Source organism: Manis pentadactyla, chromosome 14, assembly GCF_030020395.1.
Source record: "Manis pentadactyla isolate mManPen7 chromosome 14, mManPen7.hap1, whole genome shotgun sequence".
NCBI lineage: Eukaryota > Metazoa > Chordata > Mammalia > Pholidota > Manidae > Manis > Manis pentadactyla.
This window is the reverse complement of record NC_080032.1, coordinates 90,630,911-90,653,995: the sequence shown is the minus strand read 5'-3', so window position 1 is coordinate 90,653,995 and position 23,085 is coordinate 90,630,911. Positions and strand designations below refer to the sequence as shown.

Below are 23,085 nucleotides of genomic sequence, written 5' to 3'. Positions count from 1 at the left end.
GGAGCAAGGCCAGCAGAGGCAGACGGCCACCAGGCTCGGCGCCAGTGGGTCCCCACCCGGGGAGCCCCCAGGATCGTCAGCCTGGCTGTCCTCTCAGACTTGGGCCTGTCCACTCCCTTCCCTTGGGGCCCTGGGGCAGGCTGGGTCCCTTCGCAGTAGTCTCTCTGGGGACATAGCTTGTTGCGGCTCTAAAGGCAAGATTTCTTTATGCATTGGGTTATGTGTTGGCTTTTCATATCATATGCTCAAAATATACCTGGATTTCAGAGTATTTTCTTTTCCATATTTTCATGTATTTTGAGCTTTCATCATTAGATATCAGAGAAAAACCTTTGGTAAAGGTAAGAGTACATTGGAAGCCATTCCCAGTTAACCTTAGGGAGCTTGGGCAAGCCCCTTGACTTAAATGTCAGAAATTTCTTTCTTTGGTTCTGATTAATTTTTTTGGCAAGATAAATGCAATTTGCCTCCACACTTCTGTATTCCTTGTCAATGGGAATCGTTGTCTTATTAGATATATGGCACCTTTTTACATTCTCTCAACTTGTATTTATTCTGCATACTCTCTAATTGACTGAGTTGCTCCTGGGGACGTCAGTGCAGTGCCAGGACCAGAGATATGTTTAATAGAACCTTCCTAATAGGGACTTGTTGAGGGATGGGAGAGCTCTGACTGGAAGCATTTAAAAAATTCAGATGCTTTTTTGTACACAGAATATTTCTCCCCATATTTATTTAGTAACCTAATCTGCGGAAGCTAATAGGAACATAGGATCAATCTGGAAAAAACGTATCCATATATTTTTTAGAAACTAGTACCATAGATTAGGGTAGCTATTCCTGTATCCTAACTACCACGGCTATTTTAGCCTGCATGAAAAGTGACTGTTTCCACATCACTGTTTTCATCTCCGGAGTCTGTCTATAGGCAGGATCAGGGCACGGAGCAAAGGGCGGCGAGCCATGGATTACATAGCACTTCTGGAAAACCTTTGAAACAAAGCTCTCATGTTCTTTGAAGGAAAGATTTCTTCTGCTGTCTTCTTTTATTGGATGGCTGATGGTTTAAAACTGGTTTTAACTGGCACTGTAGCCTCAGCAGACCCCTCCTCCTGCTGCCTGCTTTGGCTAAAAGGCTGCAGACACAAACTCTCATCAGTGGTCAGGTGACATAGGAAAGGAAAATCAGAAGAGGTTGTCCAGGACTTTATGGAACTTAAATCATGCTACAAATTTTCCACTATCTGAAAAAAACTTCTCAGGCATAATAAATATGGAAAGACCTGAATTCAAAATATGAATTTGAAAAGCCAAGTCGTGGAAGCACAGATGTCATTCATCCTCAGAGTCTCACTTTTCTGGGTTCACAAGCCACGGTTCAGTTCCCTAAACTTGGCCGACCCCATGCCAAGTTTTAGCTGGAGTGTCAGTGATACAAATATAGATGTTATGATTGTTTAGATTAAAGTACCCAAAAAGGTTTCCTATTTCTGAATGATTGATAAACAACTCTCAATGAAGAGTTTTGATTACTTTTATTAAAGTTGCGAATATGGTTTCACTAGTTGATGTTAGACTCTGACCTTTCTGCTTTTGGAAAAGGGAAACCCTCTTCTCCTGCGAGACTTCTGACCTGTGGGCTTCTAGACATTCCATCCAAAATACACCCCAGTCCGGTGAGGTTCCGAGTCTGGGCCTCTCAGACCAAACCCGCACTTGAAGTGTAGGTTGGCTCTAGACTCGGCCATTCCCCTGCAGGTTCTTTAACATTTTGAGAGAAGAAAATGCTAGGATTACATGTGATTATGCATGACATATTGACCTTTTATTTACATTCCACCCCATTGTATGAATAAGCTATGGGCTAAGATACATTAGTAATTATGCTAAGAGCTTAATAAAGCCTCTGGTGTGTTTATGCTATGTACAATGTGCAGGCTGACAGGAATTTGCCAAACTCTGAGAACATATTTATATGCAAACTCCAAAAGAGTGTATAACCTCGTGGCATACATTTTTGTGTCCTAGTCTCACCGAGAGTTTCATCTTTTTTTTTTTTCTGACACTCATTTTTCCCCTGATTTCTTTACTTAATATGTTCCTGGTGTGTTTAAAGTCCATCGTCAATAAGTTTGCAAGGAGATGATATATAAATATGTTTTAGTATTACTTTATTCTGGAATAGCTTGTTCTTGTTTTGGAGCGGTTCTGAGAGGGTTGACATTTGGAGTACTAGAAACCTATATCTCATCCTATGGTACTATCCTGTGGAATTACAGCGGAGCCACGCTCTGACGAACACAGTTCTCTGGGAATGACTCATCAAGTGGTGTGATCCGCATTTGTGTGGTCCATAGCTGCAAGTAATGGAAGCTTGAAAATCAATTGCGTACAATTTGCTGTAAGACTGATTTTATCTAGAATTACCTTTTTTAGGTATTTGATATATAATTTCTTTTTTGGGAGTATATGGAATAGGGGTTATAAATACGGCTGGTTGTATTTTGAGACTGGTATCATGTTAAGACACATCAAAGGAGTTACAGTTCTCTATCCACGGGAATTGGTGTACAATGGCACTTCTTACCCAGTTTTAATACTCATGTAATTATACTGCCAACATGTTTTTCTAAAATTCAAACTTTTTGGAGGGATGATAGTATATGGTAAGCTTGTTTATTTACCTATTTATTAAGCAATTATTTGCTGATAGCCTAGTATGTCATTCAGTGCTGAGCCCTAGGAATTCACAGATGAATTAAGGTACATTTCCTCATCTGGAGTAATTTACAAGCTGCAGTCAAATATATAAACAGCTAATTACAATGTATCATGATTTCTGTGTGGATACACAGAGGACCTTACGTGGGGGCGGAAGAGCTCTGCAGCCTGTCTGGGGCTCGAATATCAGCTGAGGCTTGAAGTACGAGAAGAGTTTTCCAAATGCAGAAGCAGCAGAGGGAATAGCACGTACAGAGGGGAGAGGTGTGAGAGCTTGCTGTATTCTGGGAAAGAAAAAGGGCGTAGCTTTATGACGGATGAAAACTGGGTTGGAGAATATAGCTGAGATGTGCAGTCATACTAGGCTTCTTAGTACTTCTTCCTGAACGACATCTACTTCCTGCACTGCAGCACCTCTCCGTCCAAGGTACAGAGCTGCCCTGAGACGTTACCCCATAAAGGAGCAGCAAATGGGGTGTGTCTGCAGACTGGCTGAGTCTGAAAGGCTAAGCCAGGAGAATACCTGCAATTCACTGGGAAAATCATAAGGCTTCCATGAGAAGGTGTCATTGGGGTGTTAGGCGATTGAAAGAGAACCTGTGTGTTATTGTGGCCGAAGTCCCCTGAACATGAGACCCCAGGAAAGGAGATAGATGATGTCGTGCATTGAAACGTTTTGAATTGGGGTATAGGTTCCGCTTTCATTATAGTGAGGGCGTTCAGAGAGAAAGTAGGAGCCAAAGGAGACAAGACCGGGGGCGGCAGTTTCCCAGGAGGACGGGCGGCTCTCTTGGTGGCGGCTGTCTGGATGGCACAAGGATTGCAGAGATGTTTACGAGCCAACATTGGTGGGAACTGGAATTTTATTGTCTAAGGAAAGCAAAAGAGAAGAAAAAGCTAGATTGACTCTCAGATTTATGGCTTGGTTCAGTTAGGGACACACTGACTTGAGCACACTTGGAGGAAACCTAAGCATAGATATTTGTGGGACATTGGATAAATGGAGCTGGAGCTGAAGAAAGGGCTGTGAGTTAGTGATAGAAATTTGGGGTGATTAGCAGTTTGGTCATAATTAAAGCCAAAGGCATGATTAAGTGGGCTGGAGAGAATTTGTACAACAGGAAAAGAACACAGTCCTACCTCTGTACCCCAGAGGCAGAGTGAGTTGGGTTACATCTGGGGTACAGTCCAGAGGCTACCTGTCCTTTCCATCCTACATAGCATTAGTTTTCTTGCTCTATTAGAATATAGTTGGATAATTTAAACTTGAACTCAATCTCAGATTAACCAAGTCACTCCTATTGTTTCATACAAATCAGTGTGTTATCAGTGTGTAAATTAGAGGCAATTTGAACTGTAGGCATTGACATGACTAATCCTGACAAAATTTTTTAGCAATAATAAACTCAGTTGACTGAAGTCGCAAATAAATATTTGTTTAGACATTGAATAGAAAGTATTGCTAATACTTGCCAAGCCCTTGTCCTAAGCTTAATGTATTATCTAAGGCCACAACTGTACAGCATACATTCTCAGTGGAGGCAATATAGCTCCCCCTTCCCTTGCAGGGGGCAAGAACTGATTCTTGGGGGGCAAAAAATCCCTTAGGTACAACCATGGTGGTCTTCCATGGCCCAGCCCTACCTGACAACTATTACTCTTCAATATTTAATTTTTCTTGTTAGGGCGAATTTAAATTAAAGTAAAGATTTCTCCTTAGAGGCCAGTAGCGAAAAAAGAAAAAAAGTCTGAGAAACACTATTCTCAAGATATTAAGAAAACACTTTGTAGAGAAAGTTAATTTTAGGTGTCTTCCCTGTGGTGTCTGAGAGACTGGCTCTTTTTTTTTTTTTTTTTTTTTTTTTTTTGCTGGGCTTCATTTAATGAAGAGGATGGAACAAAATAACTTGAACTAATTGTGAAGTTTTTGCCACTGTTTGGTGTAGAGTTTACAGAAAATGTGGGTATCTAACTATATAAGCCTTCACCTGAAAATGTACTATGGGCATTGGCCAATTTTCTTTTCCATCTGATACTAAGAAGATCTGTTCTGTGTGTTGCCAACATAGTAAATAACCAAATATGTATAAATCATTCTATCATGGGTAGTATGAATATTAAGCCCAGACCCTATACCACCTCCTTAGGCTTAGGTATTGAGCCTTTCATGTGATGGTATCTGTACTTAGCAGGATTTTTTAAATCGTGCAAGTAAAAACGGCCTCCACACATATTAAGTGCAGAAAGAATCCTCGAGAAGGCTGGGGAGATGGGCTGGAGCGGTGCCAAGCAAGAGGAGGCGCAGCCAGGGCCTGTCCACAGGCTGCCTCTGTTTAGGACTCTGCCCCCCACAGCTGTGCCATCCAGAGACTGCCCTCAGGGCCGCCGCAGCTGCTGCGGCCCCTGTGCCCTTGGCCCCAGGGTCCAGGCAGCGGCCTCTGCTTGGGTCTGCTCTCCCTGCCAGGAGCTGGGGGATATTTACCCTTCTCTGGCTTCCATTGTGAGGTGTGGGGCCTACTCCCCACCTGTCTTGGGACACTCCCCAAATAGAAAGGGGATTTGTAGGCTGAGAAGCCAAAAATGCCAAACATCCCTCACAGTATCATTAGCTTAAGGTTTGAAAAATGCTTTGTAGTTTGCACCTTGCTTTGGAATATTTTCTACTTGATTCTTAGCACAACTTTGGAAAGTAATTCAGTTTTTGAGATTGAAAAACTAAGGCTCAAAGAGGCTAATTGACTAACCAAAGTTGCAATGCCAGGGAAGAAATGAAAATTTTTGAATGGCTATCCTATGCTAAATATAGTCCTAGATGCTTTCATATAGAGTGTCTTCTTTAAAAAAATACCTAAAGTGTTTTATTTAACCATATATACCCAAATATTGGCATTTGGACATGTAATCAATATTAAAGAATTATCAAAGACACGGTTTACATTCTTCTCGTACTAAGCTTTCAAAACCTAGTGTAAATTTTCTACTTACAGCACCTTGGAAAATATAAATTTTCATTGGGTATACTTGATCTGTGTTTATATTCCATAAAATGTATAGCTGAAACAAAGATGTATACATCCAGGTTGTTCAAAGCTAATTTTTTTTTGCATTGGCCCTGATATATTTATTAAATATTTTTACATACAAAAACCTATACATAATTAATATATATAACTTGATGAGTTTGGAGATAAGCACACATCTGTAAAAAATAAAATCAGTACAATCTATGCCATAAACTTATCCATCACCTCCAGAAGTTTCCTCCTGCCCATGTATTTCTGATTCTTCTGCCCCTCTTTATTATTGCTGCAAGAACACTTAGTGTAAAATCTACCCTTTTAGAAAAATTTTAAGTGTACAATACAATGTTGTTAACTATAGGTTTTATGCTGTACAGTAGGTCTCTAGGACTTAATCTTGTGTAACTGAAACTTTGTACTTTTTGACTATACCTTCCATTTCCCACCCACCCCAACTCCCAGCTCCTGGTAATCACCATTCCACTTTATGTTTCTATGAATGTGGCTGTTTTAGGTTTATCATATAAATGGTATCACATAGTATTTGTTCTTTTGTATCTGGCTTATTTCACTAACCATAATGTCCTCCACTTTCATTCATGTTGCAAATGGCAGGATTTCCTTCTTTTTAAAGGCTGAAGAATATTCCATTGTATATGTGTGTGTGTGTGTGTGTGTGTGTGTGTTTATCATATTTTCTTTAACCACTCATCTATCAATGGACAAATGGACACTTAGGTTTTAGTTTTTTGAAGAACTTATTTCTATACCAACTATACCAACTATGCCACCATCAGTGCACCAGGATTCCCTTTTCTCCACCCTCACCAACATCTGTTACCTTGTGTTTCTTTGATAAAAGCTTTTCTAACAGATGTGAGCTGATAGGTCCTTAGGGATTTGATTTGCATTTCCCTAGTGCTTATGATGTTGGGCATCTTTTCATATACCTACTGGTCATTTGTATGTCTTGGAGAAATGTCTATTCAGTTCCTTTGCCCACTTTTTAAATTGGGTTATTCGGTTTATTTTGCTATTTAGTTGTAGGAGTTCCTTATGTATTTGGGGTATTAACCCTTTATCAGATAAATGGTTAGCAAATATTTTCTTCCATTCTGTAGGTTGCCTTTTCATTTTGTTGATGGTGTTCTTTGCTGTGCAGAAGCTTTTTAATTTGATGTAATCCCACCTGTCTATTTTTTCTTTTTTTTTTGTCTTTTTGATGTCATATCCAAGAAATAATTGCCAAGACCAATGTCAAGAAGGCTTTTCCCTATGTTTTCTTCTAGAAATTTTATAGTCTTATGTTTAAGTGTTTAATCCATTTTGAGTATGGATCACTCAAAATCTGAGTGTGAGATAAGGGTCCAATTTCATTCTTTTACATAAGGATATCCAGTTTTCCCAACACTATTTATTGAAGAGAATTTACTTTCCCATTGTGTATTCTTGACACCCTTGTTAAAATCAGATGACCAGACATGTGTGGGTTTATTTCTGGGTGCTCTATTCTGTTCCACTGGGCTATATATCTGTTTATGCCAGTTCTTTACTGTTTTGATTACTGTAGTTTTGTAATGCATTTTGAAATCAGGAATTGTGAAGCTTCCAACTTTGTTCTCAAGATTGCTTTGGCTATTTGGACTCTGGTGGTTCTGTACAAATTTTAAGTTTTTTGTTCTATTTCTGTGAAAATTTCATTGGTATTGCATTGAATGTCTATATTACTTTGGGTAATATGGACATTTTAACAATATTCTTCCAATTCATGAACATGGGATATCCTTCCATGTATTTGTATCTACTTGAATTTCTTTTATGAGTGTTTTGTAGTTTTCTGTGCATAATTCTTTTACCTCCTTGGTTAAGTTTATGCCTAGGAATTTTATTCTTTTTGATGCTTTTGTAAATGGGATTGTTAATTTCCTTTTTGGTTAATTTGTTGGTGGTGTATCAAAATGCAACAGATTTATGTTGACATTGTATCCTGCAACTTTGCAGCATTTGTTTATCAGTTGTAACTTTTTTTGCAGTCTTTAGAGTTTGCTAGATATAAGGTCATATCATCTATAAGCAAAGATAATTTTACTTCTTCCTTTTCAATTTGGATGCCTTTTATTTCTTTTTCATGCGTTATTGCTCTGGTTAGGACTTACAGTACTGTGTTGAATAGAAATGGCATGGGTGGGAATTATTGCTTTGTTCCAGATCTTAGAGGAAAAGCTTCCAGTTTTTCACCATTGCATATGATGTTAGCTGTGGGCTTTTCACATATTGCCTTTATTGTGTTGAGGTTAAGTTGATTCTATATGTAATTTGTTGAGAGCTTTTATCATGAAAGCATTGAATTTTGTCAAATGCTTTTTCTGCATCTGTTAAAATGATCGTGTGATTTTTTTATCCTTTATTCAGTTAATATGGTATATCACATTGATTGATTTGCATATGTTGAATCATCCTTTTATCCCAGGGATAATCCCACTTGGTCATGGTATATGCTCCTTTTAATGTGCTGTTGAATTTGGTTTTATAATATTTTGTTGAAATTTTTACATCTATTGGCATACAGTTCTCTTATGGTATCTGTGTGGTTTTTTTTGTTGTTGTTGTTACCATTAACCTACAATTACAGTATGTGTGGTTTTGATATCACGGTAATGCTGGCTTCATAAAATGAATTTAGAAGTGTTCCCTCCTCTCCCATTTTTTGAAAAAGTTTAAGAAGGATCAGTAGTAATTTTCCTGTGAAGTCATTTGGTCCTAGGCTTTTCTTTGTTAGGAGGTTTTTTAAATTACTGTTTCCATCTCCTTATTGGTTTGGTTTCTTCAGGCTTTCTAATTTCTTCTTGATTCAGTCTTAATGGGTTGTATGTTTGTAGCAATGTCCATTTCTTTGATAGATGTTCAATTCGTTGGCATATAAGGGGATTGTTCCCAACAGTCTGTTATGATTTCTTTTAAAAAAATTTCTGTGGCTTTGGTTGTTTCCTCTTCCATCTCTGATTCTTGTCTCTTTCTCTCTTTTTTGTTAGTCTAGCTAAGGGCTTGTTAATTTTGTTTATCTTTTCAAGGAACCAACTCTTATTTTCATCAATTTATTCTATTGTGTTTTTAATTCTCTATTTCAATTATTTTGCTCTATTATTTCCTTCTTTCTGCTAACCCCAGGGTCAGTTTGTCCTTCTTTTTCCAGTTCTTCAAGGTGTAATTGTTAGGTTGTTTTTAGGAATTCTTTTTTTTTTTTTTTAATGTAGGCATTTATCAGTATGAATTTCCCTCTTAGTCCTGTTTTTGGTGCATTCCATTAATTTTGATATGTTGTGTTTTGTTTTCATTTCAAACATCTCATGATGTTTTCTAATTTCCTTTTTGATTTCTTCTTTGACCCAATGGTTGTTCAAGAGTGTGTTGTTTAATTCCCATGTCTTGTGATTTTAAAATGTTCTTTTGTTATTGGGTTCTAGTTTCATTCCATTGTGGCTGGAAAAGATACTTGCAATGATTTCAATCTTCTTAAATTTGTTAAGACTTGTTTTGCAACCTCACACATGATCTATCCTGGAGAATGTTCTTTGTGAAGTTGAGAAGAACGTGGTTCTGCTGCTGTTGGGTGGAATGTTCTGTATATGTCTTTTAGATCCGTTTGGTCTATGGTGTAGTTCAAGTCTGTTGTTTTCTAACTACTGATTTTCTGTTTAGATAATCTGTCCACTATTGTAAGTGGAATATTGACACCTCTTATTTTTGTATTTCTATTTCTTCTTTCAGATTGGTCAATGTTTGATTTATAAATTTTGGTGTTATGAAGACACGTAGTGACTCTATAGCATCTTACTATGCTAATGGACAGTGACTGCTGTGGAGTGTGTGGGGAGAACTCGATAATATGGGTGAATATAGTAACCACAGTGTTGTTCATGTGAAACCTTCACAAGATTGTATGTCAATGATACTTTAATAAAAAAAAAATTTGGTGCTCTGATGCTGGGTGTATATATATTTATCATTGCTATATTATCCTGTTGAATTGACCATTTTATCATTATGTAATGACCTTCTTTGTCTGTGGTGATGGTTTTTAACTTAAAAGCCTATTTTGACTGATACAAGTATAGACGCCCATTCTCTTTTGGTTATCATTTACATGGAATATCATTTTCCATCCCTTCACTTTCAGCCTGTATAGGTCCTAAAATCCAAAGTGGTCTCTTGTAGACAGCATACAGTTGGGTCTTTTTATTTTTTATTCCATTCTACCACGGTATGTCTTTGGATTGATGAGTTGAATCCATTTACATTTAAAGTGATTACTGATAAGTAAGGACCTACCCCTGCCATGTAGCTGATTGTTTACTGTTTTGTACTTTTTCTGTTCTTCCTTTCCTCCTTACTTTCTAATTTGATGATTTTTTTTGTAGTGATATACTTTGGTTCTTTTCTCTTCATCTCTTCTGTATCTGCTATAGGTCCTTTTTTTCTTTTTGTGGCAACCATAAGGCTTGCATGAAACTTACTGTTATAGCAGTCCTTTTGAAGGTAATAACAACTTTACTTCAATTGTATACAAAAATTTGACACTTTTATTCCCCCCAACATAATCTATGTTATTGATGTCAGAATTTTCTTTTTTTATATTGTATATTCTTTAATCTCTTTTTGTGGTTAAGGTTATTTATAATACTTCAGTCTTTTCACTTTTATACTAGGGTTAGAAGTAAGTAATATACCACCCTTGCAGTATTACATTATTCTGTATTTCTCTACACATTTACCTTAACTTGTGAGATTTACACTTTCATGCTGCTGTTAGCATCCTTTCACTTCAACTTGAACTCACTTTAACATTTCTTGTAGGGCAGGTCTAGTGGTAACCAACTCCCTGCTTTCCAGTGTTTCAGAAAATCATTATTTCTCCTTAATTTTTCAAAGAGAGTTTTGTCAGGTGTATTATTCTAGGTTGGCAAGGTTTTATTTTTTCTTTCAGCACTTTGACTGTATCATCTCACTCTTACCTAGCCTGCAAGGTTTTTGCCAAGAAATCTGCGTATAGTCTTACAGGGATTTCCTTGTATGTGATGACTCCTTTTCTTCTGCTGTTTTCAAAATTCTCTGTTTTTGACTTTTGACAACTTAGTTATACTAACTCTCAGTGTAGACCTCTTTAGGTTCAATCTATTCAGGATCTTTTGGACTTCATGAATTTGGGTGTCCATTTCTCTCCCCTGATTTGGGTTGTTTTCTGCCATTATTTAAGTAGTATTTCTGCTGTTTTCTCTTTCTCTTCTCCTTCCAGGACTTTTACACGCACGCATATACTGGTCTGATTGGTGATGTCCCTTACGTCCTGTTGGCTTTCTTTACTCCTTTCCTTTTTGTTTCTCTGACTGGGTACTTTCAAATGACTTGTCTTTGAGTTTGTTGATTCTTTCCTCTATTGAAGCTCCCTATTGAACTTTTTAGTTCAGTCATAGGTCTTGTAGCTCCAGAATTGTTTGGTTCTTTTTTATGATTTCTCTCTCTTTGTTGAGCTTCTCATTTTGTTCACGTGTTGTTTTCCTGGTTCATCTCACTGTCTGTGTTTCCTTGTAGCTCACTGAGCCTCTTTAAGGCAGTTATCGTGAGTCATTTATCAGGCAGATCTCCATGTCTTTGGGGCCAGATATTGGTGCTTGTTTTTGTTCCTTTGATGGTGTCTGTTTCCCTGATTCTTTGTGATCCTTGTAGCCTTGTATTGCTGTCTGCACATTTTAAGAAGTAGCCATCTCTCCATCTCTTCCAGTCTTTGCAGACTGGCTTCAGCAAGGAAAGCCTGTCGCCATTCAGCCTGACCAGAGATTCTGGGTGGGCCAGCTTCTGGGCCCTGCAGGTGGGTGGGCCTGGTGCCTGAGTCCATGTGCAGGTGAGCCTGTTTCCTGGCAACCAGCCTTGCATCTAGGTGTCCAGGGGCCAGCCTGGGGTGGGTCTGGAGCCCAGGTCCATGGGAGCAGACATGGATCCTGAGTCCACGAGAGCAGGCGGAGAGCCTGGGTCTGCAGGGCCTGGCGTGGTGCTGGCTTTCACTGGAGCAGGCCTGGTGTGAGGCTGGACACCCACTTCAATCCTTTTCACCATGAAAGTGCCCGGGAAAGGGGATCTCTCCCAGTACTATGCTGTGTGGCCTTGTGGGAGAGGTGCTGCAAATAAAGTGAAACTGTCCTTCCTGCCCTCCTCAAGGCATTTTTTTCTCATTTCTGTACTCCACCCAAGTGCCGCAATCTCTCACCTGGGTTTTGGAGCTCTCGTGAAAGTATTCTTCTCTCTTGATTGGTGTTTCTTTGAGGGCATGAGGGCTGGAGCCCTCTATTCTGCCATCTTGTTGATATCACTCCTGCATACATAGCATCTTATTTGATTCTCACGAAAGTTTATGATGCAGTATAATTATCCCTATTTTTCCCTGGATGGATAAATAGAGGTTTTAGTAAATGGCAGAACTGGGATTTGTTTCCCAGTCTTTTGACTCTGAATTCTATTCTCATTCTGTGGCCAAGCAAATCTGCCTTCTTGAATTCTTTCCCTCCCTCTTCCAATATTTCCCATGTATTTTTTTGTACTAGCTAATATCATACTACTTTTGTGTCTCAGAAATATTTATTGAATAAATTCATCTGTAGAACTTCCTCAAACGCACTGTTGTGGAAGAATATTGTGTAAAGTTATTTTATGAGTTTTCCTATAGAACATTTGTCAACATAAAGATGCAAAATAGAAACAAATTTGTTACTAGGGAATATTTCTTTATTCTGGAGATAGTTCCATATCAAATCTGTCACAAAAAATATAAACATTACCAAATACCAAAAATGCTAAAAATGAAGCATTTTTGTGTAGTATGCATTAAGTGGAATCAGTTATTCACTATCATAACTTCAACTATCCCTTCTCTACCCGTGACCCCCAGAAACTCTGTTATCACCTGTAGGCTCCTCATGTTTGGGGCAGTTCCAGCCCTGGACTAGGGCAATGGCTCACCCGCAGTCACCACCTAGCTTCTTTTCGCTGTGGTCAATCTAGGTCTTCCTGAGTGTCTAAAGCTGCCGGATCCCCGCAGGACCGAGCTCATGCCTCCAGCAGAGAATTCACTTTCCCTGGCCTCCGGTGCAGAGCTGCGAGGACTGGAGGCTCACCCAGGCTTGCATGCCCAAGTTTCTTTTTCTAGATTCAGCCCTTTCTCCCTCTATACCCATAGAATTGTTCAGACTTTTTTGGCTGTCTTTCCTCACCTGTGTTGTCTTTTTGACTCTTGGAAGTACTCTTATTGTTTCTAGGTTGAGTTAAGGGAGTCTGACCAGTTAGCTATCTGCTCACAGCTGTGGGAAAGACCTGCTTTAGACAAAGTCTGCACAGGCCTGCTGGCCCCTCCCTTCATCTGCTCCAGCACTTAAGTAGGCAGACTAAGACCTAACTCCATGCTCCTTCCCCACACGGTGCAGGTAAAGAGCACCTGGAGACCTCAGGAAGGTAGGTGCTGACGTCTGGGCTGTAAGAGGTAACTTGAAGAAGAGCCACTAGGCCTGACCGGGGCAAGGAGTACAGGGCTGGCTTGGTGGGGACGTCTGGGACTCCTGTAACAGCACTTGATCACTGCTTTTTGCCTGTGCCTTCTGTTTTGTTTTCTGCCTGGCTTTTGGGGCTGTGGTTTGGTTGGTTTCCAGAGAGCAGACCCTGGGGTATGGGGAGGCCCCTTCCCGTCACTGCCCCTCACAGGGCTGAGCCAGTGGCCCCTGGGCACTGGGATGGAAGAGCAGCTTGCAGGGTGGGCAGGGAGAGGCCTAAGTCCTGAGGAATTGCGTCTGGTTATAAAACCAAACTTCAGGGGCACGACACAGTCTCAATGCTGGTGGTTAAATTACAGCTTTAAAGAGAAATGGGGAAGTGTACTTCTAATCATGTATGTACTTGTTAAGCATTTATTGATGCGTCAGACTTAAGTAAGATCAAGGACCTCTTCTTCCTGTCCGGTGAATATAGACTGGTAAGTCACAATGTAGTGTGGCAAGAAGTGTAACAGGATATGGCAACTAATTAATGGACATGACATCTGAGCAAGAGCTTGAAAGTATCAGACTTCACTGAAGTCCATGTGCTCACTTCCCCTTCGGAGTACTTCCAGCAGCCGCCCTGAGGCAGCACAACAGAGCCTCAGCCACGGTCAGGGCGGGAGGGTGGGGCTGGGAGAGCATCCTGGGGGGGCCTGGTGCTCCAGTGACGTCCTAGTGGGAAAGTGTGTGTTTTTATATACAAGAATATCTTGTAAATGATTTTATTTTCTGAACATCAATATAAATCAGGATTTAGAATTTGCAAATAAAGGGCAATGATACACACATTCACATCACAACTATAAAAATATATATACTTGACATTTTTTCACAGCATTATTTCAACCTTGGAACTTCCTTTTCACAGCATTACTAAATATGCAAATGTTAATTGGCCTAAATTATTATAAGAAAAAGTGTTAATAAAAAAAATTACCTTTACTTGAATCTTGATTTATAAGTATTTAGAAAGGTTTTAATTTAAAACACTGTGAAGCTTTATCTTATGAATTAGAATATACCCCAAAATAAAGTATGACTGATTTAAGTAGTCTCCTAAGTAAAGTTTTCATATATTCCAGAAGTAAACAAATTTAGAATTCAGAAAGAATGTCAGATATTTGACCATATACTCCTAACTTTTAATTTGTAGTTTTAAATGTTTAGTTGAGAAATTAAATATTCTAGTGATATATAAGTGCTGAAAATAGTGATTCTTAACTGGCAGTGAGCTTAAGAAATACCTGGATACTTAAAAATTATACTTTCCTGAGTCCTTCCCAGAGCCATTGAATCAGATCGCCAGGAGCAGCTTACGGGTCTGCACATGTGGGTTCTCAGATCTCTGTCCCCCGTAAAGCACACCGCGGACGGATGCGGGAAGTCACTGCGTTGAGCCCCACGAGGGCAGGTGCTCTGTCTTACACTCGTCCTGGCCCTGGCGCCTGACACGCACAGGTACACGCTCTGCAGTGTGGATGGATGGATGGATTTGCTCTGCTTCAGATTCATTCAGTGTTTCTTCACTTATTAAATTCAGACCCAATACCAACAATAGTTCTGGCATCAGGAAAGGAGGGTCTCATCTAAGCCCTCTGAGCCTGGCCAGTTTGTCTCAGGGTCTCATCGGCCCTTGTGCCTGTGAGCCTCTTACAATGTGCCAGGGAGCGTGCGTGCCCTCCTTTTCTGGGGTTCTCGCTTGAGCTATCTGGGCTTTCCTCGCCTCTGTGCCCGGCCCAAGGAAGTGCCTAACTGGGGCCACAGGAACATGTCTCAACTGTCTCCTCGGACGCCTCCCCGCAGCTGCAGGAAGGACTTTCTGCCTCTTCCTCTGTGGCAGGAAGCCACCCTTCGGTCACATCCTGCACATTCCTACTCTGTGGCTTATGAGAAGACCTCTGTTCCAGTCCTCCAGCCATGGTCCAGAGAGAGTTAAAAGATCAGTTTGGGAGATTTCCTAAAACAAACTCCCAATCTCTGTCAAGTGTCTGGCTCTTAAAATTGGAAACCAGAATTTTCATGATTATTTCTTCTACTGTAAATTATTTTAATGTTTGTTTTGAAATCCAAAGTTGGAAAGTGATTTCTTTGTTTTAGATCATTGCAGCTAAAACAGCAGCATGCCAGCCTTCCTGCGACCTTGGTAAAAATACAGAATCTCAGGCCCATCCATACCTGCCAGGTCAGAGTCTGCACTTAAACAGGACCGTCCGGTGATCTGTATGTACACTAAATTTTGAAAAGCAACCATTCCTGTGATTTCTGCTCTGTTCCTCAAGTATCATCTCAGCCACAATAAAGAGTGGCAGATTTACCAGAAATTAAAAATGCATCAAAGAATTATATGAATCCCATCCCCAAAGCCACCATCTTACTTAATGAAGAAATACCTTCCCAAGTCAGGAATAAGCAACGTTGGCCAATATCCTCATTACTATTTACAAACCATTTCAAAATTGTCATCCAGTGCTACTAGAGAGAGGCATACAAATTAAAGGAAGAGGTAAAATCATCTGTATTTACAGATTATATAATTACCTCTGGAAAACTAAAAAAGTCATTCAGAAACCTCAAAACATTTAAGAGAATTTAGTAAAGTAGTAAAGCAACAGCTTCATATAATATAAAAATAAGTGGTTGGAAAATATAATGACCTCTTTAATAATTGCAGCAAACATTATAAAAATACCTAGACATAAATCTAACAAGAAATGACCAAAATATATATGAAAAAACTATATACCTTTATGACACAAAGTAGTCATGAACAAATGTAAGTCATACCATGAGTTTGGATTGGAAGACTCAGTATTGTAAATTATCTATTCTGATAATACACATATTTTCACTTTTTTTTCTTGAAGCTGAACAAATTGATTATATATTTCATTTGGAAAAGTAATTAAACATAAATAGCCTGGAAAACCTTAAATAGAAAAACAATGAGGGGGGGACTAGATCTTAAACCAGATGTTAAAACATATTACAAAGTCTCTATAATTAGAAGAAAATTATATTGGCAAGTGAACAAACTGACAAACTGATGGAACCAAATGGAAAATCCAGAAATAAACCTAATTGCACATGGAAATTTAGACCATGTTAAGACAGCATCTGAATCAGTGGAAAAATATAGTTTTAAGAAAGCAGTGTTGGGAGAACTGGGTAGCCATATGAGAAAGATAAAAATGGATTCTTCTGCATACCATACAGCAGTGTACATTTCTAAATGAGTAAGGGATCTCAATATGAAAAATGAAACTAGAAGTGAAACTACAAATACTAGAAGAAAACAGGTGAGAGAAAATTTCCCAAATCAAGGGAAAAGTTTAATAATGTTGACTACATATTTTAAAAAAATTCTGCCTGGCAAAAAGGCACCATAAACACAGTAGACATACAAGTGATATCTGGGGGAATATTTACAGTTTTTCTTACAGAAAAAGGGTTAATATCCCTAACACCTAAAGAACTTCTACAAATTGAGAAGAAAAGAAATAACTTTATAAAATTGGGCAAGAAATACATACACAGAGTTCACAAGAAAAGAGTTGCAAATGGCATTTTAAAATGATGATCAGACTTGCTCATTATTAAAGAGATGAGAATCAAAACTACATTAAAACTCCATCTCTCATCTATTAGATTGGCAAAAATCTATGAGTGTAACACTTGGATTCTGTTGGCAAAGCTGCAGAGAAATAGGCACTCCTGTACTTTGCTAATATACCCTGCTAGTATAGCCCTGGTGGAAGGAACTTGTCCTTATCTAGAGGTATAACTTCAACACTTAATGCTTTGCCCGGCAACCCTACAATTCACTGGGGAAAGTATGCAATGACTTATGCACAAGTCAATTCACAGTAGCAATAATGCTGTCTTTTATCTAAGAAGGGGAGTATGAATATATATACTTGCATATATTAATAAAACAATGGGATATGGAAGCAACCTAAATATCCATCAGTCAATGAATGGATAAAGAAGATGTGGTACATATACACAATGCAATACTATTCAGCCATAAGAAATAAACAAATCCTACCATTTGCAACAACATGGATGGAGCTGGAGGATATTATGCTCAGTGAAATAAGCCAGGCGGAGAAAGACAAGTGCCAAATGATTTCCCTCATTTGTGGAGTATAACAACAAAGCAAAACTGAAGGAACAAAATAGCAGCAGCCTCACAGACTCCAAGAAGAGACTAGTGGTTACCAAAGGGGAGGGGTGTGGGAGGGCGGGTGGGGAGGGAGGAAGAAGGGGATTGAGGGGTGTTATGTTTAGTACACATGGTGTGTGTGGAGTCACAGGGAAGACAGTGTAGCACGGAGAAGGCAAACAGTGAATCTGCACCGTCTTGCTGCACTGATGGACAGTGACTGCACTGGGGTATGGGTGGGGACTTGATAATATGGGTAAATGTAATAACCACATTGTTTTTTCATGTGAAACCTTCGTAAGAGTGTATATCAATAATACCTTAATAAAATTTTTTTTAAAACAATGGAAGGATGAACAAAAAACTGCTGTAAATGGTTATCTGATGAGGAGGGAGGTAATGAGATGGCAGCAATAAAGGTGGATGTTAGACTTCTCTAAATGCAGCTCATTTGATAGTTTGACTTTGGAGCCATGTAATGTTTTTACCCAATCTTAAAACAACGTTAGATAAAAATGAAGAAAACAACAACAAATAAAGCATTCCAAAAAAAGAAGGAAACAAATGAAGCAAAATAAAACATGTATTTCAAATCTGTGTCTTAGTAACATAGAAGATTATTTTATGTTACTTTAAAACAATTAAAAAATGTATTCTTAGTGAAATATATCCTAAGGGCAATAAGAACTGCACATAGTAATCATACTGCTAGTATTTATATTGATATTATTTTGAAACCATATTATGTGTATGGTAGGATAGGGAATAAATAGCTATCTTTTGCCATTAGAAACCAAGATAAAAGTAAGGACAAAAGAGATAATGTATCTAAAATTAAGGAAGTTAAAGTAAAACATGTATTCTGGAAATATGATATACATTCATGATGTATTTATCACATTATGATAAATAAAACAACAGAAGCAATAACAAAATGTGTTCCCTAGCTCTGGACAGTGACAAGGCCTAGAAACAGTGGTGTCCCAATAGCACCTAGGATCCTTGTCTCCCAGATTGTGGCCTCTAAATACCACTTCCTGAAGCTCCTTGGAGAAATTGCTGATTCCAGGTCTGAAGCAGGAGCTATAAAAGATAAACCTGGACCAGCATGTGGTGCCAGATGGCAAGTGACAAGGACAGACTAGTGGGATTTTAAAGGGTTCAGGGCTCACTTGAAGGAATGCCTACTGGCCACAGATGGAACCACTTGCGCATCAAAAAGAATGAACACAATGAGTTGGAAAATCCAAATACATTAATAATCTATGTTTAAGACAAAACAAAAAACTAATTGGTAATCTTCTTAAGTTGGTAGGTGCCAACACAGTCATCTGAAAATCAATAAAGAACAAGCATTTTCCATGATTTTTTGAACAAACTATTTTAGAGTTACCAAATACTTTCAGTTAAAAAAAAGTTATCTTTATAGAAGAATTCAAATTAGTGAGTGCTGAGAGAATGACACTATTAGAAAATCACCACTTTGCATCCCATAATGCAATATTGGGTCTAGGTCAATACTGACCATCAATAGCTGATAGAATCCTCAGGTGAAAGGTTAATGGAGAACTTTACAATGGATGGATCAGGCTGACAATTCCCGAATGCGCTCACCAGCCTCAACATCAGGAAAAGAACATTGCAATCATATTTTAATTGCTTCCTGATGGAATGCAATAGGAAGTACCTTCACCTGGGAGGTATCATTTAAAAAAACTGAATTTGAACTTAATTAAACCTTTAGATTGAGCTACCACAATACAGGAAATAGAAGAACCTGTTAAATGAAACCATAAGAATGCAATCAGCCAATCCAGAATATAGGAAATTAATGAACCAAACAAACTTGGTCTCTTCAACAATAAAAGGTAAAAAAGAGAATAGGTAAGAGGGAATTGTTATCAATCAATCAAATACAATGTGTGGACTTCGGATGCCTATTCAAACAAGTAAACTGTAAAAAAATTTATGAAGCAATTGGAAGTTTAAAAAATTGTGGTAACACACACATAAAATTTACCATTTTAATGGAAACAACCAGAGTGTCTATTGATGGATGAGTGAATAAAGAAAATGTGGCATATCTATACAATGGAACACGTTACATACAGTACATGCGGCCATAAAAATGAACGAAATCTTGTGGTTTGCAACAACATGGATGGCCCTTGAGTGCATCATGCTAAGTGAAATAAAAGAGAAATACAAATACCATATGATCTCATTTATGTGTGGAATCTAAAAACAAAAAAAAACAAGCTCATAGACAACGACAAGAGATTGGTGGTTGCTGAGGGGCTGAGGTGGGGAGGGGAGAAATGGGTGAATGGGGAAGGGGAGTCAAAAGGTCAAGCTTCTAGTTATAAAATAGGTCCTGGGGATGTAATGTACAGCATGGTGACTATTGTTAATGATACTGTATAGCACATTTGAGAGTTGCTAAGAGTAGATCTCAAAAGTTATCATCACAACAATTTTTTTGTAACTATGTAAGGTAACACATTAATTGGACTTACTATGGTGATCATTTCACAATGTATACAAATATTAAGTCATTCTATCATGTCTGAAACTAACAGTGTTGTATGTCACTTAAACCTCAATTTAAAAAATGTGCCATTTTAACTATTTTTAAATGTACACTTCATTAAGGACATTCCCATTGTTGTGCAGTACCACTATCCATCTCCAGAATTATTTTTTCATCTTCCCAAACTGAAACTCAGTACCCATTAAAAAATACTACCCATTCCCCTCCCCCTGTCACTGGCAACCAATTCTACTTTCTGTCTCTGTGAATTTGACTACTTATAGAAGTGGAACATATAATATTTGTAGTTTTATAACTAGCTTATTTTACTTAGCATAATGTCCTCAAGGCTTATCCATATAGTAACATGTATCAGAGCTTCCCTTTTAAGACTGAATAAGCTACTCTTTGTTGATCCATTTTTCCATCAGGGACCCTTGGGTAGCTCCCTCCCTTTGGCTATTGTGAATAATGCTACTGTGAACATGGGTGTGCACCTATCTTGAGTCCCTGCTTTCAGTTCTTTGGGGTATATGCCCACAACTGAAATTTCTGAATCATATGGTAGTTCTGTTTTTAATTTTTGGAAGAATGACCATGCTGTTTACTATAGTGGCTATACCTTTGACATTCCTGCCAGCAATGCACAAGTGGTTCCAATTTTCCTATGTCCTTACTAGTACTTGTTATTTTCTGAGCTTTTGATAACAGTCATTCTAATGTGCATGAGGTGGTATCTCATTGTGACTTTTGATTCATGTCTCCCTAATGATTAGTGATGTAGAGCATCTTTGTGCTTATGGCCATTTTACGTTTTTGGAGAAATGTCTATTCAGTGCCTTGTTTCATTTTTTAAATGGGTAGTTTTATTGTTGTTGAACTGTAGGAGTTCTTGATATATTCTGGATATGTACCTTATCAGATATATAATTTGTAAATATTTTCTCCCATTCTGTGAGTTGTCTTGATGTACAAAAGTTTTCATTTTGATAAAGTCTAATTGATCCATTTTTCTTTTGTTCTCAAATCCAAGAAATCATTGCCAAGTCCAATGTTACAAGTTTTTTCCTTGTTTTCTTCTAAGATTATTATAGTTTTAATAATGTAGGTCTTTGATTCACTTTGAGTTAATTTTTGTATATGGTCTTTGATCCACTTTTGAGTTAATTTTTGTATATGGTGTTAAGGGTCCAACCTCATTTTTTCACATGTGGATATCCAGTTTCCCAACACCGTTCGTTGAAAAGATTATTCTTTCTTTATTGAACAGTCTTGGCACCCTTGTTGAAGATCAGTTGATCATATAGGCAGGGATTTATTTTGGGGGCTCTCTATTCTATTCCAGCAATTGGAAAATTTTGCAAGACTAGATAGTTGATGCTGTGAAGAAATTAGTAGTAATTTGTTAGATTTGATAATGGTTTTATAGACATGCTATGAAAGAAATATTCATCTATTAGCTATATACCAAAGCATTTATTGTAAAAATGCTACGGTGTTTGGAAATTACTTTATATGCCAGTAGGGCAGGTGAGGTGGTAGGTGGGGTGACTATACGTATGGGCATGGAGAGGAAACGTGATTTGCCAAATGTTGGTAGTGGTTGAGGCTGGATGGTGGGTACATAGAAACTTATTATATTATTCTCTCTCTTGTGTATGCTTGGAATTTTTCAAAATAAAAAGTTAGAATTGTACGGGAAAATGTGCTTAAAATATTACCTTACCACAGATGCCTCCACACCTGCTCCTCACCCAACAGTCATGATCTTAGCTGACAGACCACCGCACGGCTGCCCAGGCCGAAAGCACGAGGGCTCCCGTGACGGCCGGCGTGCTCACTGCGAGTCCGTCAGCAGCTCCTCGGCTCCCCTTGGCTCCCGTCCCCCGTCCCCCAGCCGGCGGCCCGCAGGTCCTTCTGCGCGTAGTCGCTCAAGTGACCTGAGAAATCAGATGAGATCGGACCTATCCACTGCCTGAAACTCTCCGACGGGTTCCTTCGCGTCAGGACTGGAACCCGGGCCCCCGCAAGGCCCCGTGTGCTGCGCCCCGCCTGCCCCTCGCTCACCTGGATCTTCTTGCCCGGGACTTTGCCCCGAGAGGCCGGTCCTCAGCTCACGCGGGTCCCAGCCCGGGGTATTTTCCTCAGGGCGGCCTGTGTGTGGCGCCATCGGCCCCACCCCCAGGGCGCCCCCCGTCCGCGCTTCTCCCGCAGCCCCTGTTGGCTGAGGCCTCACGTAGCCGCCCAGTCCCGTGTCCGCTGCCCGCTGTCCCCCGGGATGGGTGCCCCAGGAGGGAAGGAACGCTGGCCAATTACTCCCAGCTCACTCTGGCCGAGAAGAGCGCCCGCTGCCGGGCAGGCGCTCGGCAAATTTGTGTTGAATGAGCAGATTTGCTTCCAGGACATTTCTGGTATTGTGTGAAACGAATTGTGGCCACCCCTGGAGGGGACCCCGACCCGAAGCTGGGTGGCAGCCGTCTCGGTGTGAGGCTACAGGGGCCGTCGCAGGCCCCGAGAGTGGACAGGGAGAGGGGGGCACACAGCTGGCGCCATCAGCAGCCCCAGCACCTCCGAGGAGAGGAGAGGCCGTCGGCCCGAGGCACAGGGCTGGGGGGCTGCAGCAGATCGCCGGCAGGCCGGGCAGGGCGCCGAGGCGGGCGCGGACTCCGCCCCTGAGGTACGGACCCGCCCGCTAGCCGGGAACGGGAGGAACGTGACCGGGAGAGGGGTCGCCCCTGAAGATGCCGCGGGACGGAGCTGATTGAACCCGAGGGGCTGATTGGAGGCTGCCGCGGGGCGGAGGCGGCAGCCGGGGGAGGGGCAGTGCCCGCAGGGGGGTTCGCGTCCGTGCTGCCGCGGCTGCTGAGGCTGAGGCTGGCGGGGGCCCCCGGCTGCTTCCGAGTCCTGTAATTCTCTGCTTTTCAAACCTCGTTCTTTGCTGTAAAAGTTGCTTATATTTTCTTTCTAGTCTGTCAGCCTACGGAAACTTTTCCTAAAACACAGCAGAGCGAAACAAAAATTCAGCTCCTCTCTCCCTCTTTGGTTCATGGCGCATGCTAACCGTCTCTTCCC

The 23,085-nt window shown here is 39.9% G+C and overlaps 1 protein-coding gene across 23 annotated transcripts in view; it reads left to right on the top strand.

The window, feature by feature from the left end:
* LOC130680652 (spidroin-2-like) overlaps window positions 1-23,085 on the top strand; it is a 140,933-nt gene that overhangs the window by 81,133 nt on the left and 36,715 nt on the right. For 7 of the 23 annotated variants that reach the window (XM_057491694.1, XM_057491683.1, XM_057491692.1 and 4 more), the window contains one exon: window positions 21,745-22,319. The exons of 3 other annotated variants lie outside the window; for them this stretch is intronic. The gene's annotated coding sequence lies outside the window, so the exon portion shown is untranslated. 13 more of the 23 variants (XR_008993682.1, XR_008993680.1, XR_008993681.1 and 10 more) reach the window with 4 other exon arrangements.